We start from the raw sequence: 18289 nt of genomic DNA on the forward strand, positions 1-18289 counted from the left end.
TTTGGAGGTCTCCCCTATTTGCACAGGACCAGTATCAGGTAAAGCCTTCTTATTCTGTGAGATGTGTACCCAAGGTTCAAGTCCCTGAAGTTTGGCTGACATCTGGACAGTCAGCAGGAGCTGGTGCAATCCCTTCGAAGAGATTCAAGGGCAGTCTTTGTTCTTAGTGATTCCAGATCAGAGGAGTGGGAGGAAATTGGGAATGTTAGTTTGGAGAGTCATAGAAAGACATTTACAGAAACTAGAAGAATTCAGGATCCAGTCCAGTGCACAGGTATATAACAAAACCTCAAAGACAATTAAAAGACTAGAATCTAATATCTACAAACGTGAAAAGATAATTTTTCTTTCCACAGTCACTCCCATATTTTTTACCATGATAATCACAGTAAAACTAATTGTTTGTATTAAACTTGGCCTAATTATTTATATAAGAGTAGCAAGAAGAGTGATTGACCATATAAGCTCTTTTTAAGACTGTTCTGCTGGAACTTTTCATAAGGAATCTCAGATTGAACTCTTAAAAGCCTCTGAGGTAGGGGCTGAGCCAAGGACTTGCCATTAGATTTTACCTACGATAACTATAGTTTGGGTAAATTCCTCTTTTCTCGTGGTTCTCAAAAATATCCTGAGTTTCCTGGGCCCTCCAGGAAGTGATCTTCCTTACTCACCTGGTGAGGCTGCTTGGAATCCTGTAAGCAAGGTACCAGGCCAATATTTCTAAGCAGTTGTTTAAAGCTATCTGGTCACATTTGAGACTATACACGTCTCTCTCCAATATGACATTTCTGTCAAAACCTAGGTAATATAGTCAATGTTTCCAATTGTATCCTGTTAAAAGAGAACAGATGCAAATAACTAACTATGTTTCCATGAAAAGAATACTCAGAAGTTTCCAAATTGTAGAGGAATTAATCAGGGAGAAAAAGTAAATGTTTTATCTTTATTTACAAAGGTATGGTTTACCAAATTGCTGTACATCATAGATAGCTTAAGAGAAAAGGTTTCCTTAAATCTGGCTAAGCAAAACATTAATTGGACCAGCAATGTTTCATATAAGAAGTCATAAAAAAATTATAATCATCTTCCTCAGGTCATTCAGTTCCCATGTTCTTGTTCTGCTTGAATTCAGTTGTGCCATTAGTTCTGGAAATTTTTACGCAGTTCAGTTTTATGATCTTAAAGTATCAGAAACCTGTACTTGTCAAAGTCCTTTCCATGAATCTCCTTGAAAATGAAGCACTTTTTTTTTTTTTGAGGAAGATCAGCCCTGAGCTAACTACTGCCAATCTTCCTCTTTTTGCTGAGGAAGACTGGCTCTGAGCTAACATCCATTCCCATCTTCCTCTATTTTATATGTGGGACACCTACCACAGCATGGCTTTTGCCAAGCAATGCCATGTCCGCACCCAGAATCTGAACCGGTGAACCCCGGGCTGGTGAGAAGTGGAATGTGCAAACTTAACCACTGCGCCATTGGGCCAGCCCTGAAAATGAAGCACTTTTGCAGAATACTTTTACAAAAGCATCTGAGTAAAACAGTAACTTTTGTAAGTGACAAAGATTTAAAATGCCCATTGTTAAGGATCTAATGAGAATTCATTATAATGAAATTGATAAGGAAATTTTGTTACTTCTGTGACACACAGCATTTTGATAATAATTAGAATTACAAGTGATAACATTATACTAGGACATATCATATTTCCAGGAATTTCACACAATTTCTGGAACACTTATATATCTATACAAAGGAAACATAAAGAAGGCTTACTATTACTTTTTATTTGACAATGCTTCCCATGTAATTTAACATATTAAATGAGCCTAATTAATTTGACATCTCTCTGTTTATAAGGAGAGGTAACAAATCTTTTGAGATGTTCCAGGAGTCCTCTGGAAAATCCTAAAGTTAGTTCAAGGTCAAAAAAGACTTCATTTAGAATTTGATTTTGAGAAATTTGTTAAAAATACCAGTGTTTTAAAACTCTTGGTCAAATAGGATCACAGGTCTTTTTGAAAGAATGTTTAGCCATCCTTTTAAAAGAGAGAAACTCAAATTCCAATTTTGTGTCAGCTTACTTTTGATATTAACTTAATTAAATTCATTCTAATCTTAGCCAGCTTGACCACACATTAAAATTTCTTTCCAAAGACTCCTTTTCCACAAAGTTTCTATAGCTTTTAACATTTAAATGTTGTTCTGTTTTAACTCTTTCTCATTATGAAACAACCAAATCTCAAGTTAGACAAAATTATTTTCTTTTCCCTCAATTAAAAAAGGCATCACCATTCCTCATATCTTCTTTTACTAAAAACAAATATTTTATTTTCCTTCTATATGGAGATGTTTCCCTTATCATTTCCAGTAGCTTTAATTACATATACTAGAATTTTTAACCCTTAAAAACCTTAATTTTTAGTGAAATTTAAGAAGTAAATAATTGTGGACTATCTCTTATGCTAGCATTCTGTAGCTTGGTAAACTTATAAACACATTTCATAATTTCTAGAAATCTATTCTTCCTCATAGTAACTTTTTTTATTGGCATAAAACATGTTTACTTGTAGACCCAAATTTATTTTTAGTTTTCTCTGTAAAAGGAAGCTAAAATGTTCAGTAATTAAGGTTTCAGTATTTTATCTTATTTGGAAATGATCTAGATATTTAATGGCTATCCATCATTTAATTTAACTTAACAACACTTTAAGGTTTTAGGTCACCAAAAAGATTTGGAAACTATTTTTAAGTAGACTTACCTTAAAGACCAAGTTATTTTTCTTGCTCACAAATTTTGTAACAGGGATAACATGCACTTATTTGACTAATAAACCCAGGTAGAATAGGAGTTGCATATCTGCATTATATTGAATGTTGATAACTCTAAAGACATGCCTATTTTAATTAAGCCAGCAAACTTAAACTAGCTTTTATTTACTGAATATTTTCCCAGATCATATAAACTTGAAAATCATTTGGGTTAGTTTCTATTATATTTTTGAGAAGTTTGAGAATACTTAATTTATGTCAGCACTTAATTTTCTTTAAAACAATTAAATAGGGCTGTTTTACAAATTTATTTTGGCAATACCAACTGGAGGTAGAAAACACCACACATCTACAAGGCATATACACATCTATATATAGACACACATAAACATGTACACAGACACAAACAAAGACCTTGTAGTTTTTGTTTTAAAATTTTAGCCGTGAGACAGATATGATAACTCAGAAACTAACTAGTTTATAAGAGAACAGTTGGCACAAGTTAAGTTTACCTGCTAAGATGGCTAAAGGTTTTTTTAATTGATATTTGGGAGAAGGTACTTAAGACTTGTATTTGTCCTTGACAAGAAATTTTATGGAAGCTGTGGACTAGATTTTGGGCAAGGGAGCTTGTGTAACAGTTTTTATTTTAAAAAAGCTTCTTTCCTTTTTTTCCCTTCAGTCTTAGGAATTGGGGATGGTCTAGATAAGAGCTTCTGGAGAAGACGGGGTAAAACATTAACATCTCAAAGGCACAGGCAAAGAATGCAAGTTCTTGCAAGAAGGACCTTTGTTCCCTAAGGCCAGAATTTTTGCAATACTTACAAGCCTTTTGAGATAAATAGGGGAGATTTTGGGATTCTTAAAAGGGATAGGTGGACTTTGAATTGTTTCTGGAGCATCATTTCTGGTTTTGCAAAGATTTGTAAGGTAAGGGCAATTGCTGTTACTGAACCAGGTTCATTTTTGCCTGCCACCCAGAAAGCCAAACACTGAGACGACGAGATTGCAGCAGAGAGAGAGTTTAGTCACAAGGCAGCCATGTGAGGACGTGAGAGCATGAGTCTCAAATCTGCTTCTCCAAAAATAGGGACTCAGGGTTATTTATGGGATAGTGGGGTAAGGTGGTCTGAAATGTGGAGATAGGTGATTGGAGGTGAGGTAATTGATGATCTGTGCAAATGTAGTCAGACTCCATGCCTCTTCATAGGATGCATGATCACAAAATGGCAGCATTAGCATGATCTGAGGGTAGAGTTTTTTGCCTCTTGATGTCAAAATGTCACGTATCAGACATCTGCATGGGCCCAGTTGATGAGTTGGTTGTCCCAACTGGCCTGAAGTGGATAAAGAGTTCTAATTCCTGAAAAAACGGCTCACCCACCCATTACCATGATGACCCAGGCTCCAGGGAGATGTTATCTATAGCAGCCTAGTGGGAGTCAGACAGCATATTGCCTCAGCCCCACAGTTGACAGTGGGTGAGTTAAACAGCTAAAACCTATAATCAGTAATTGTAAGAGAGAAAAAAATACCCTTTAGTTCCTAGCTACTTAATCATCAATGGCTAACTCTTTGCCAGTTTCATTGCTTTTAATCTCTCAAAGAATTGGGTTGTAGCCTAAATAATATCAAGGTGCTCATCTATCCATCCAACTACATTGTCTTCAATTTGCTTAGAGGAGAAGGCCTAAAAAATATTCTTATCACGTTCTGCCTATCAGCTTCCAATCTGGCCAAATTATGACCACAAAACTACTTAAATATTCTTTTAAATATCTTGTCAGTTTTCAGCTGGGACAAACAGTAAATATTTCTGGAAGTATTGAGTAACTCTTAGGATTTAAGAGCCATCCCCAAAGTGAGTTCAAAAGATATTACCTTCCCAAGATCCAGAACCACTTCGAAAGACAGACAAAAGAAAGCCCTGGGAGAGAAAGGATCAATGACCAATGTGTGTGGATTTGGAAAGGAAGGGACAATGTGAAATTTTATTTTCCTCTCTCCACTGGGCACTGTAGACTGATTCAGGAGGGCTGACTCTGATAAGGATTCTCACCATTAGCTGGTTTCTGTCAGTTTTCCCAGGATTCCATCTGCAGCATCTAGTATCTACCAGAATTTGGGGAGATTTTCCATTAATTTTAACTTCAGTTTCTCCTTGTCGATTTAAGGGAATAAAGTAGCAGATTACCAGGAAATCCCTCAGAGTCCCATCAACTCTGGGAGGAGCCCATAAGGGGACCATCCTTTGAAGGTAGCCACGGGAGCACATGGGAGCATCTGTAAGGATGCTAACATGATGGACTTTTGTTTAAGGTCTTGTAGTCTATTTAAAGTGGAAAGACCATTCAGATAAAAGATTAGTAGGATGAGTACTCAAATAAAGGAGGATAGAGGGGAACAGTAAGAATTGCATCAGTCTTATAGTCTTTTGTTTTAGGAACCTCTTGTGTCTTTAATTTTCCACTAGGCTTTTACAACGAATTTTTCAATGGAACTATTTTGGAATTTTGAAGTCTTTTGGAGGCTTCTGCATGCCAATTAAGTTAGGTATCCCATTCTGTTTCATTTGGGAGCCCTTGCTTTCAAGTGCATTTCTTAAATGATCTTATATAATTTGAACATTTCTCATGATGGCTATTGTAATTCTGGGTAATAAGATTTTACCACTTCTGTAGATATTTGTAGCTTCCAGGACCATAGTTCTTAGACAGAAAATAAGCAGGTGTGCTGGAAGGGGGTGTGCTTAACTCTTTGGAATTTAAGGATCTCATTCTTTTTCAGTTTCAGAGCCAAACTAATACCTAAAGGGGATTTGCTACTGGGTTGGAGATTGTGTGGTGTTTTACAGTGTACCTCATTGTATGAAAGTTTTCTTGAGGTTGGTGGGTGACCTAGTGTCAATCTAACCCATTCTGTGACCAACTTATACTAACACAGGAGTCTTGGAGTTAGGCGGCAAGCACTCTAACAGCTTTTAAGTGCTCAACTCATGCCCATTAACTTTTGCAGCTTCTAGCTTCTGAGATCCCCATTAGCAATAGCCTTTACTTCATACGCACATTAACAAAAACCAACAGTAACTGAAGAAACAGGACTGTGGACACCAGCAGTAACCAAAGAGATGTTACTGCAAACTGGCCAACAGTAGGCCCTGTGCACACCACCAGCAATTCCCAACGTGGAACTGGGAATTGGGGAAAGGATTCAACCAGCAGACCCCAAAGAATGGGGACTGTGGACTGGGAATGGAGAAATGAGTCAACGAGCAGATCCCAAAGAATGGGGACTGCAGACTGATTCTAAACAAATGGGGAATTGCAGCTGCTACCAGCAGTTCCCAACATGGAATCCGAGGACAGAACCAAGAGCTGGGATTTCCCGTCAAGTGGGAAATTGCAGACTAAACCAAGGACTAGGGACTTGGGTTTTGGGTAGAACCATCTAGTAGCTCAAGCTGACCTGCCCTGAACTGGAAAGCTAATTAGATCAGGAGCTCAATACAAAGACAGTGGAGCTCAGAACCAAGACAACTTGCCCACGGCCCTCAGAAATGGCAAGAAAGACAGAGAACTCAAAGAGTTTGTGGGTACCATGCCTGTGTTTCTTATTGTCCCTGCAGCCATCAGAAATTCACTTTAGATCCCTTCACTGCCACCAGATCTGTTAAAAACAAAATTAAATCGAGTAAATTTAAAGATTGAATTGACTTTATTCATGATTCATGAATTGAGCAGCATCCTATCTACCAAGGAGCTGTACAAAATGGAAGACTTTTATAGGCAGAAGGATGTGAGGCGAGGAAGTTATTCTAGCAAAGAGTGGATTGTTTCAGGCAACATCACCTTCCTTTTGGGGAAGGTGGGGGTCTGTCATGCAGATCACTTCACTAGTGCTGACCAGGTAATTTCCAACTGACTGGTTAAAGGTTACATTTACAGGAGAGGCTTGAAACTGCAGTTAGGCTAGGTATTAAGTCTTGGTTTGCTGACATGGAGCTTAGCACGAGTGACTCCATTTAGGGCCTGTTGTTTCTTTTTTAAACAAAACTAAGGATGGCCATTGAAAGAAAGACAGGTTTTTCTACTCAAAATACTTCTGTCAGCAAATGTGTGTGAGGTTTCCCCACACCAACCAATTTCCAACTCTGCAGACACCAACTGGGTTTCCTACAATTCAATTCTAATGCTACCTGGAATTAGCACAGACCCCACAGGTTAAGGGCTCAGTCCCACAAGACTGCTCCCCCTTCCGATGCCAATCACAAGAATGGGGCTCCTGCACGTCTGACTGACCAGCTATAAACTGGGGGTTCCCCTGACCCCTTCCTCAGGTTTGATAATTTGCTATAATGACTCCCAGAACTCAGGGAAACACTTAACTTACAATTACCAGTTTATTGTAAAGGATACAATTCAGGAACAGCCAGATGGAAGAGATGCGTAGGGCAAAGGATGCAAGAAGGAGCTGGGAGCTTCCATGTCTCTCTGGGCGTGTTACCTTCCCAGCACCTCAGTGTGTTCACCAACCTGGAAGCTCTCTGAACCTCCTGGTTCAGGGGTTTTAGTGAGGTTCCATTACATAGGTATGGTGGATTAAATCATTGACTGCTGGCGATTAACTTAATTTCCAGTCCCTCTCTTCTCCCTAGAGGTTGGGGGGGAGGCTGACAGTTCTAACTCTCTCATCACACAGTTCTTCCTCTGGCAAGCAGCCCCCATCCTCCAAGAGTCACCTCATCAGCATAAACTCAGGTATGATTGATAGGAGCTTATGATGAATTACAAAACACAGTCCTCTCACTAGTATCACTTAGAAAATTCCAAGAGTTTTGGGAGTTCTGTGCCAGGAACTAAGGATAAAACCAAATATATATTTCTCATTATCTCACAATATCACAGCCATCCAGGTGGATACCCTCGAGGACAGCATTATGTACTCTCTGTGGCCGTGGGTCTCTGGTTTAATAGATGGCAGAATTCTCTCACTTGGAGTCCTCAGAGAAGGCCTGGTGGGGGTGTTTGAGCTGGGCCTTGGCAGACGAATGGGGGTGCAGCACATGTAGGGGGGCGCAGCAAATGAGGAATGAGCATGGCTCACTCTAACTTGGGTGACTACATACTTTGTTGTCCAAACTGGGACACTCTTGAGAGTGAAGGAGTGACACCAATTAATAGTTACATGGGACACCAGGTGTGAACCAAGGGTGCTCCTGGCAGATCGGATCTTGGTCATTCTCAGTGGAATCCTCTCATCAGAACTGCAGGTGTCTTAGGTCTGGGTGCGGGGTGTGGGGTGGGGAGTCATTGTTCCAGTGCAGCTTTAAGGCCACGGACCTCTTCCCAGCCAGTCAGCAAGGCCTGGAACTCTGCATTTTAACAAGTACCAGGTGATTCTGATGCAGAATTCATGGGCTACATATATATTTCTTAAATTAGGAGCCCATTTAAATTTATTTTTAGACTTTTTGCTGTGGAAATCTTTGAAACTATATAAAGAGAGCGGAATAAAGAACCTCGTATATATTCTTTCAGCTCCAGCAATTAGCAACACATTTTCCTAATGTTGTTTCATCTGCTTAGCCCTGTAGAGTTTCCTTTTGTTTTAGGCTGGAGCATTTTAAAGCACTTTTCAGACGTTATTTCACCCATATCCAACACGGACTTTTTTTATATGACCACAATACCATTGTCACACCTAACAAAATCAACCGTAACCTTTAACATCCTCTAATACTCCATTGTTGCTCAAATTTCCCTACTTGTCTCAAAGACATCTCTTTAGAGTTGTTTTGTTAAAATCCAGATAAGACCCATACGCTGTTTTTGGTTGTTGTATTTCTTAAGTCTGAGTCCTTTTTTTTTTTAAACCTGTGCTCTACATTCATTGAAGAAATGGGTCTTGTGTCCTGCACAATTTCATGGATCACATCTTGAGTAACACTTATCTAAGTCTTTCTTATTTAAGTTATGACTGTCTTTTTTTTTTTTTTTTTTTGAGGAAGGTTAGCCCTGAGCTAACTGCTGCCAATCCTCCTCTTTTTGCTGAGGAAGACTGGCCCTGAGCTAACATCCGTGCCCATCTTCCTCTACTTTCTATGTGGGACACCTACCACAGCATGGCTTTTGCCAAGTGGTGCCACGTCCGCACCCGGGATCTGAATTGGCGAACCCCGGGCTGCCAAGATGAGGAACGTGTGTCCTTAACCGCTGCGCCACCGGCCCGGCCCCAAACTGTCTTTCTTTCTGGAGAATTCCACAATGGACTTGCTTAGCCCCTTGCACAGACTCACAGCCGTCAGGGGGGAGGACGTTGGCCACATGGTGAACAAAATTTCTAGGGAGACTTTGTTCACACATATTCGTTCCATTGTTTATTCATTTTTTTCAACAGATAGTATTAAAATCTGGCAGTCACCCAAGGATTTAATGATGTAAAAGAAAGTTCCTGTCTGCAAGGAGTGTGCAAGTGTAATCTGACTGGGCCAGCGAAAGTACAGTAAAGAACTCTGGTTGCTGGATCTTATCCACACAGGTGGAGACGGAGGAGGTATGTGGGATTAGTTATCATTTCCCCCACCTTTAGATGTTTATGACTGTTTGACTTTATCAAGACTTTTAAAACCATGATAAATGTTTATGGTAAGTAAAACAATACAGAGCTGAATAAATACAGACCTGACAAACTGATTATCCCCTTATAATTTCAACTTCAGAAATCATCAATAGCAATAGTTTGATAGTGCCAGTCTGTGTCCTTGAGCCAAATCTTATAAGCTGAGAGGGTGTCTCTCCAGGTGGCCCAGGTGGCTGAGGGCCTTTGGGAGGACTTCTTGCTGAGGAGGATTCCTTTGATCCTGGGGGCAGTGGGGAGCCCCTGAAGGACTGTGAGCTAGAGAGAAGCATCTGCTGGGACTTTCACGGTGTGGCCCAGGGGAGATGAGGAGCACCTGCGTGAGGCCACTAGCTGTGGGAATGGAGAAAGGAGACACATGTGACAGAGGGTGAAGAGTGTCCTTTTCTCACTGGGGACTCTTGTGCTGCTCATCACCTCCACTTGAGACCCTGCACCTGCTCTCAGGAGGGTTCTGTCTTGGAGTCCAGGCCCAGCAGGACCCAGGATCATTAATTAGTGATGTGTGACATTCCTGGCCCGGCTGCCATGAAGGGTGGTGGCAGTGAGGACCCAGGCAGCTTGTGATACTACAAGAGCTGAGGCAGCAGCAACACTGGGGATAAAAGCATAAGCTTTGGAGTTGAAAATATCTGGGATCAAACCCACGCATTACCACTCGTGTGATCTTGGACCATTGACTAAACTCTTCTGACCTCTGTCTTCTGCATCTGTGAAGTGGGAGGGACGATACCTGCCTTATCCAACCCCTGGGATAATGAAATGAGAGAATATACACGAAGCACTTAGCACAGTGCCTGGCACATGGTGAGCTGGTTCTTGTATTATGACATTATCACATGGTTCCATCCCAAGGCTGTGAGGCAGGCTAGTTTTGAGACCCCATGCCCCTTGAGAGGAGCCTGCCCGTTGTTGAAGGCCTGACAGCCAGCAGGCAGCCGGGGTGGATCCTGGCTAATGCTAACTGCCCTGCTCTCCTTTTTTCTTGCCTCCCAGGCTGGCTGTGGCTCTGTTTTTTACTTTTTGCCCCAGCCATGTGATCTTTGGTGTGCGTTGTAATAAGATTTCACCCAGGGCAGAGCCTGGCTACAAGACTTGCATTTCATATTTGTCTGCCTGTCAATCCATCAGGCCCAACAGCGATGGGCACTCACCATGTGTCCCACTTAGCCCTTGGCTTGTTATGATCCATGCCTCAGTGCCCAAACGGACACTATTTATAGCATCATGTCTATTTATTTCCTGCCTTCATCTTGAAATGGTGGCTTTAACTTATTTTGTTAACCCTGCCTGGGGAATAGTCGCCTGAGTCTTAGCATCCCTTTCCCACCCTGTTCCATTTCTCTGCAAATGATACCTCTTTGTCTCCAGGGAAGAACTCCATCATCTCCACTCACTCCCACCCTGACTGGAAACCGTGCCTGTGCAAGTGGCAGGCTATCAGGGAGTAGAATATGCCAGTGGTTCCCAGTCTGTTTTTCCTGAAGCAATTATTTGAACATAGAATTTGGGTGAAGAGGAACCACTAATAGCCATCTTTTTCCTTGGGAAGGAGAAGTGTTGGCCTTGTTAACGTTAAATCACTTGATGCAGCCTCTTGCTTGGCATTTTCTGATGTTCACCGACTCTTTCTGCTTCCTGAATTCTGGGATATTAAATTAGGGCCCTTGTTAGACTTGCCCATTTATATGCTAGGATTTGCTGGGACAATGTTTGGTGGCCCAGATGTAGCTAAAGGGGAGAAGGTGGACAGCACCTTGTCTAGAGGCCTCTTTCTTATAATTGTTTTTAAGATAACATGTTGGCATGATAGGTTGTTAAGATTATGCGGAAAACACCTTTGGGAAGCAGTATGAAATAAGCAGTTGAAACACCAGTGGGCAGATGGTCAGATGAGGTCAAAACGGTAGCCTATGGGGGATACCATTTTTATGTGCTTGTTCACCCCCCCAACCAAGGGTATAGGTATGACCCGCTCCTGGCTCAGACTCTCTGCCCACACCTTTGCAAATACCTGTGTTTCACGGTGGTCTTTTATCCATGTGTTTTTCTAAGCATTGAGACACAGTAAGCTTTTTTCTTTCCTTTCACAGCAACTTGACTTATACCTGACATTTTGTATCATCCCCACATGCTGCATAGTGTAAATTCAATAGAGAAAGAGAGGAAGGTAACAGGAGCTGGGAGAGGAGAGGTGGGAGATCCAGCTTTGAAAATTGACAGTATGGTGTTGTGGTCTGTGCACGTGGGCCACTAAGTTTGGGGATAGGTTGTTATGCAGCAGTAGCAGTAGGTGACTAATACAATGTCTGTTGACTGAGAAGAGAAATTTGAGTCTCAGCCACACACACTGTGCACAGAAACAGCATCCCTAACCCCACCCTAGCCCAAGTCCACAGTCCAAATTCCCTCCTCCTTCAAGGTGGGCTCCCCTGCGCAGTGGGGTGAGTGGTAGTTATGCTTGATCAGTCAGGATAGGGTAGGTTATGCTGTGGTAACAAGCAAATCCTACATTGCAGTGGTGTAAAATAATAAAGGTTGATTTCTGTTCTTGTTCATGCTGCAAGCCCTTTGTAGGTCACAGAGATGGCTCTGCTTTCTTTGTAACTACTCAGAGCCCCAAGCTGACTGAGCAGCCACCATGTAGAAAGTTGCTGGTCATCACATCAGAGGGAAAGAGTTCTGGAGAGTCTTGCACTGTTAATTAAATACTTCAGCTTAAAACCGAAGGGGATCAGAATACGCCACCCCAAAATATGCTACTTTGGCATAAGGATTACTTTGAGATGAAAGCAATTGAGAAATAGCAGACAGAGGAGGAAATCTCTGCCCTCCCATCTTTCTGCCTAAACTCAGGGTGTAAATTTCCTTTGTGAAGGTATTGCTCCCTCCCATCTCCTGTACCAGGAAGAGATGAATGAATTTTAATCACTGCAGTGACTCTTATCACTAGAGATGGCATTGATTTGAGTTTGCATAACAACTTTAGTAAAAAACCCTTATCTGCCATTAGTTTCCTGCATATATTTACCTTCCCACAATTTGCCATCCCTAGAAGCCCAAACCCCTTTTCCTTCATCTTGTCACTTCTCCGTAATTTATTGCCCTTGTTAAAATGGTTTATAAACTCTCAAGCCTAGTTACTTCTTTGGGTTTTTACTTCTTTTGTGCGAAACTCCTGTGTGCATGCAAAATAAACCTTTTTATCCTCCTGTTAATCTGTCTTTTGTCAATTTAATTTGCAGGTCTCAGTCACTGAACATAAGAGAGTATAGTAAAAGTATTTTTCCTCCTCTACAGATGTGACACACATCATGTCACTGACTAGAGCTAGTCACATGGCCACACTTTGTGCCCAGAATTCAGAGAGACAGAATTTGTGTCAAAGAGTGCTAGTGACTCTCCTAGGGAGTTTGCTGCTCCTTCCTGCCCACTGATTATAGTAATAGCAATCACGTTTTACTGAGTGTTTATTATATGTCAAGTACTGTGACAACAGCTTTATATAAATTGTCTTCTTTGTCTTCCCAACAACCTTATGAAGTAGATACTATTACCATCTCACTTGTTTTACAAAGAGGGAAACTGAGGTACACAGAGGTTAAGTAACTTGCTTAAGGTCAGACAGTAAATGATGGAACCTGGATTCAAACTAGGTTCAGAGCCTAAGCTCCTACGACCACAATTTTCTCCCCTCTGGTCTGAGTTGGAGCCATTGGAACCAACAGAAGAGAGCTGAACTGCACGAGAAACATGGGTCAGCATCTTGATATCTTCTCTCCCAAGAAACCCCTTGATTTCTGTGCAAATTTGCTGAATTTCTACCCAGAGGTCTTCCAGCTTCACATATCAAGTGGTAAGGGGAGTGTGGTGGGGGATAATCATAGCTGTTATCGAGTCCAAAGATTATTTTATATTGCTAAAATGAAGCAACAATAGCATATAACATTTATCAAGGGCTTACTATGTGCCAGGCTCATTCTAAGTCCATTATACTTAGTTAATTTTTGTAACACTCCTATGAGGAAAGGCACTATTATTATCCCCATTTTGCAGATGGGGAAATGGAGGCACAAAGAAGTTAGGGAAGTTGCCTAGGGTCACATGACTGGTGGGTAGAGGAGCCAGCAAACTTTTTGGAAAGGTATGGGATTAAAGAGTGGTTGGATTTTATTTTCCTAACCTTTTAATTTAGAGCTTGAAGCTGCTGTAAAATGGAAAAGGGGAAATTTGGAGATGTGGGAGGAATGTCCACTGGAAACTCAGAGGTTTTTTAATAGAGGACATCTATTTTAGTGTTTAGAGATGGAATGGTTTGCGTATCAATTGTCAATGAATGTTTCCAACATTTTAAAATCAACGTATTTATCTACCATATCAGTAGATTTAGCATTTGTTTAGGCAGGGTACAAAGGCATTTCCATTTTATCATAAAGCTTATGAACCATATACTATCCTAAAATAATGATGTCTTTATTATGTATATCAGGTTCCTAGAGGCATTCCAGGCATTTTTTTCCTGCTCAGCAAAGATTTGGCTAATATAGTAGGATAGAAGCATTTTTCTTGGTTCTATGAGAATCCTTGAGTTTTAAATCTGCTCAATATTGTTACTCTTGTTATTTTTGTTGTTCATGTCATAGCTGGATTATATCTGTGTATTTCCTGCGTGTTTCTTACCCTCACTAGAACACTCATCCCTCTGACTTGTGTCCTGAGGGCTTTTCCCTTCTCTAGTGCTCAGATCTGTGGGCTTGGGTCCCCACTTCAGAGGCAGCAATGAACAGCCTAAGATGCAAAGACAGAAGCTGCTAGTAAAAGTGTCAGAAGAGAGTCAGATGCAAGATTTGGAAGCAGGCTTGCTAAATGGATTTTCCTGTTTCTATACACTACACAGGACTGAAATGGGAAAGAAGAGGAGGAATTTGAAGGATGGAGGGAAGAGGAAAGAGTGGGAAACCCTCAGGTGTGGGTTGGAGAGGGGTGATGGATGACTTTCTTGTGGGGAGTACAGGGACTCCTGGGTAGGTTGACTCAGCTGCCCTGCTTGTTGCTATCACCAACAGCCGGTGGTTGGCCTATCAGCCATGAGTGCCTGGGTCAAAGTGACACTTGGCCGGCCCAAGGAGATTCTGTCCAGTCTCTTTCCCTGTTCCAGTCATAACTTGCTGCTGGTCACGGGCTACTGTAAGCCCTTGGGGATGGTGACTAGGGAGGCTGTAACCCTTGTAGGGTTGACGTGGTGATGTGATGAGAAAGCCTTGCCTCTTGATCAAGATGGGGCCAAGTGGGTCTGGACAGAACCAGTGGGAAGTTGTCCCTTGAGCCAGGACAGTTGTGAATTCACGGTCTCTGTTATATTATTGTCATTGCAGTAGATTTATATGGAAATTAAAATATTCGTGCTGAATGGCACAGCACGAATAGTGAAATTCTCCCCAACCCAGTTGTTTGTATTATGAAAGCATAATTTTAAATAATAAATATATACCTCAATTCATTCATTTATCAGCTTTAAATTGTATTTGTTGACACTTTTGTAAAATAGGTGAAGATGAAATTTACTTCCATTACCCTTTTAATTGGATCCCTCTTCCTCCTAATTTTTATTTATTAATTTTCTAATTTCTAATCTCTGTGAGAAATTTAGTGCCTCAACGCTTCTCACCATATCTCCTTCGTCCACCTCTCAGGTGGTCAACCTTACCAATACATTTTTGTTACATGTTTGTAGCATTTACATTATATTACATTTTAATTAAGTAAAATGTCAAGATTCAATAGCATTTATAATATTTATTGTAGGAATAGTTAGTATTACTAGACCTTTAGAAAAAGATATATAATGTGTCACCAAACTTGGGCTATTCGAAGGAAGATACTCCAAGTTTCACGGATTCTTTTTGAAATGATGCCTTGGTTTGCTTCCTATTTGGAATACAACTTTCTAGGAACACGTATTTGCTTTACTAAAAGTTTGTAATTGCCTTCATTTTTTTTTTCCTTGTTGACGGGAGGAACATATGCCTTCTTCACCACATACCTAAGCTCGTTTAGCTTTTGAAAGCAAACTGATTGTTGGATTTCCTAATGTCTTTCCAGGCCTGCTACACAGATGTCAGCCTGACATTTGCTTTCATTGTATTTTAAGTTGATTATACTGTTTCTAGGATTCTATGTCTTACTTTTTCTTTATTTTTTCTCCCTGCTTTGTTTTGGAGAAGTCTATTGTTAATAAATGTTTCAGAAAGTATTTATGGAAGTTGAACTTTCTAAGTTAAAGCATGCCTGAAAAAAATGTCTTTTATTTTGCCCTTGAACTTGATTGATGATTTGCGTCAGTATAGAATGCTTCATTGAAAATCATTTTTCCTTCTGAACTTTGAAAGCATTGTTTCATTGTTTTCTAATATCTAAAATAGCTATAAGGTATTGTCAATTTTTAAAACAAAATCTATCCATTGCAGGTAAACCGTTTCCCCTCATTCTGGATCTTGCGTTTAGATTTGATGTTCTTAAATATGAGGAGAGTTGTGAGGGCTTGTGTGTTTCATCAGTTTTGGGAAATTTTCTTTGATTATTTATGTGATTAATTCATCCCTTGCATATTGTTGGCTCCCTTTCTGGAACTTCTATAGGATGTATGTGGCCCTCTTAGATCAATCTTCTCTTATCTTCTCTCTCCTTTTTCCTTTTTCTTTCCCAACTTTATTGAGGTTAAATTGACAAATAAAAATGGTATATATTTAAGGTGTACAACAATGTAATAGTTTGATATATGTGTACATTGTGAAATGATTGCCACGATGAAGCTAATTAACACATCTATCACTTCATATAGTTACCCTTTTTTGTTGTTGTAGTAAGAACACTTAAGATCTGCTTTCTTAGCCAAGCTCAAATATATAATATAGTATTGTTAACTATAGTCACCATGCTGTACTTTAGGTCCCTAGAACCTATTCATCTTATCCGTGAAAGTTTGTACCCTTTGACTAACCTCTGCCAGTTCCCTCCCCCTGCCCTTCCAGCCCCTGGTAACCATGATTCTGCTCACTGGTTCTATGAGTCTGACTTTTTTAGATTCCACATATAAGTGAGATTGTACAGTCTTTATCTTTCTCTGTCTGGCTAATTTCACTTAGCATAATGTCCTCCAGGGTCACCTATGTTGTTGCAAACAGCAGAATTTTCTTTTTATTTAATGATGGAATAATATTCCATTGTGTGTTTGTATGTGTGTATACATACATATATATATATTTCACATTTTCTTTATCCATTCATCCATCGATGGACACTTGGGTTGTTTCCAATCTGGCTATTATGAATAATCCTGTAATGAACATAAGAGTTCAGATATCTTTCAAGATACAGATTTCATTTCCTTCACATATGTATCCACTAACGGGATAGCTGGGTCATATAGTAGTTCTATTTTTAATTCTTTAAGGATCCTTCTTACTGTTTTTCATAATGACTGAGCCAATTTACATTTCCACCAACAGTGCACAAGGGCTCCTTTTCCTCCACATCCTTGCCAACACTTGTTATCTCTTGTGTTTTTGATAATAGCCATTCTAACAGGTGTGAGAAGATAGCTCATTGTGGTTTTGATTTGCATTTCCTGATGATAATGATATTGAGCAACTTTTTGTGTACCTGTTGGCCAACTGTATGTCTTCTCTGGAAAAAGATGTATTTAGGTCCTTGGCCTAATTTTTAAATTGGGTTATTTGCTTTTTTGCTATTGAGTTATATGAGTTCCTTATGTATTTTGGATATCAACCCATTATCAGATACATAGTTTGCAAATATTTTCTCCCATTCCATAAGGTGCATTTTCATTTTGTTGATTTTTTCCTTTGCTATGTAGAAACTTTTCAGTTGGTATAGTCTCCAATCTCACTTTTGTTGTTGTTGTCATTGCTTATGCTTTTGGCGTCATATCCAAAAAATCATTGCCAAGACCAATGCCATGGAGTTTTTTCCCTATCTTTTCTTTTAGGAGTTTTAGAGTTCCAGGTCTTATGCTTAAGTCCTTAATCCAGTTTGAGTTAATTTTTGTGTATAGTCTAAGATAAGGGCCTGATTTCATTCTTTTGTGTTTGGATATCAGTTTTCCCCGCACCATTTATTAAACAGACTGTCCTTTCCCCATTGTGTATTCTTGGCACCCTTGTCATAGATTAGTTGATCATATATGTGTAGGCTTATTTCTGGGTTCTCAGTTCTGTTCCATTGTTCTATCTGTTCGTTTCTATGCCAGTACCATACTCTTCAGATTGCTCTAGCTTTGTATATGGTTTGAAATCAGTAAGTGTGCTGCCTGTAGGTCTTGTTTTACCTTCTTAAATTTGCTTTTGCGATTCAATGGCTTTTGTGGTTCCATTCACTTACGGTTTTTTCTTTTTTATTTCTGTGAAAAATGCCATTGGTGTTCTGATAGGGATTGCCTTGAATTGGTAGATCACTTTGGGTCATATGGACATTTTAAAAATATTAATTCTCCCATTCCAAGAACACAGGATACCTTTACATTTATTGAAGTCTCCTTCGATTTCTTTCATCAATGTCTCATAGCTTCAGTGTGCAGATCTTTCACCTCCTCCTAGGTTAAATTTATTCTAAGTATTTTATTCTTTTTGATGCTATTGTAAATGGAATTGTTTTCTTAGTTTCCTTTTTCAGATAGTTCACTGTTAGTATATAGAAATGCAACTGATTTTTGTGTGTTGATTTTGTATCCTGAAACTTTACTGAATTCATTTGCTAGTTCTAACAGTCTTTTGGTGGAGTCTTTAGAGTTTCTTATCTATAAGATCATGTCATCTGCAAACAGAGCAAATTTTATTTCTTCCTTTCCAGTTTGGATGGCTTTTA

This window comes from Equus caballus, chromosome 18 (assembly GCF_041296265.1).
Source record: "Equus caballus isolate H_3958 breed thoroughbred chromosome 18, TB-T2T, whole genome shotgun sequence".
NCBI classification, from domain to species: domain Eukaryota; kingdom Metazoa; phylum Chordata; class Mammalia; order Perissodactyla; family Equidae; genus Equus; species Equus caballus.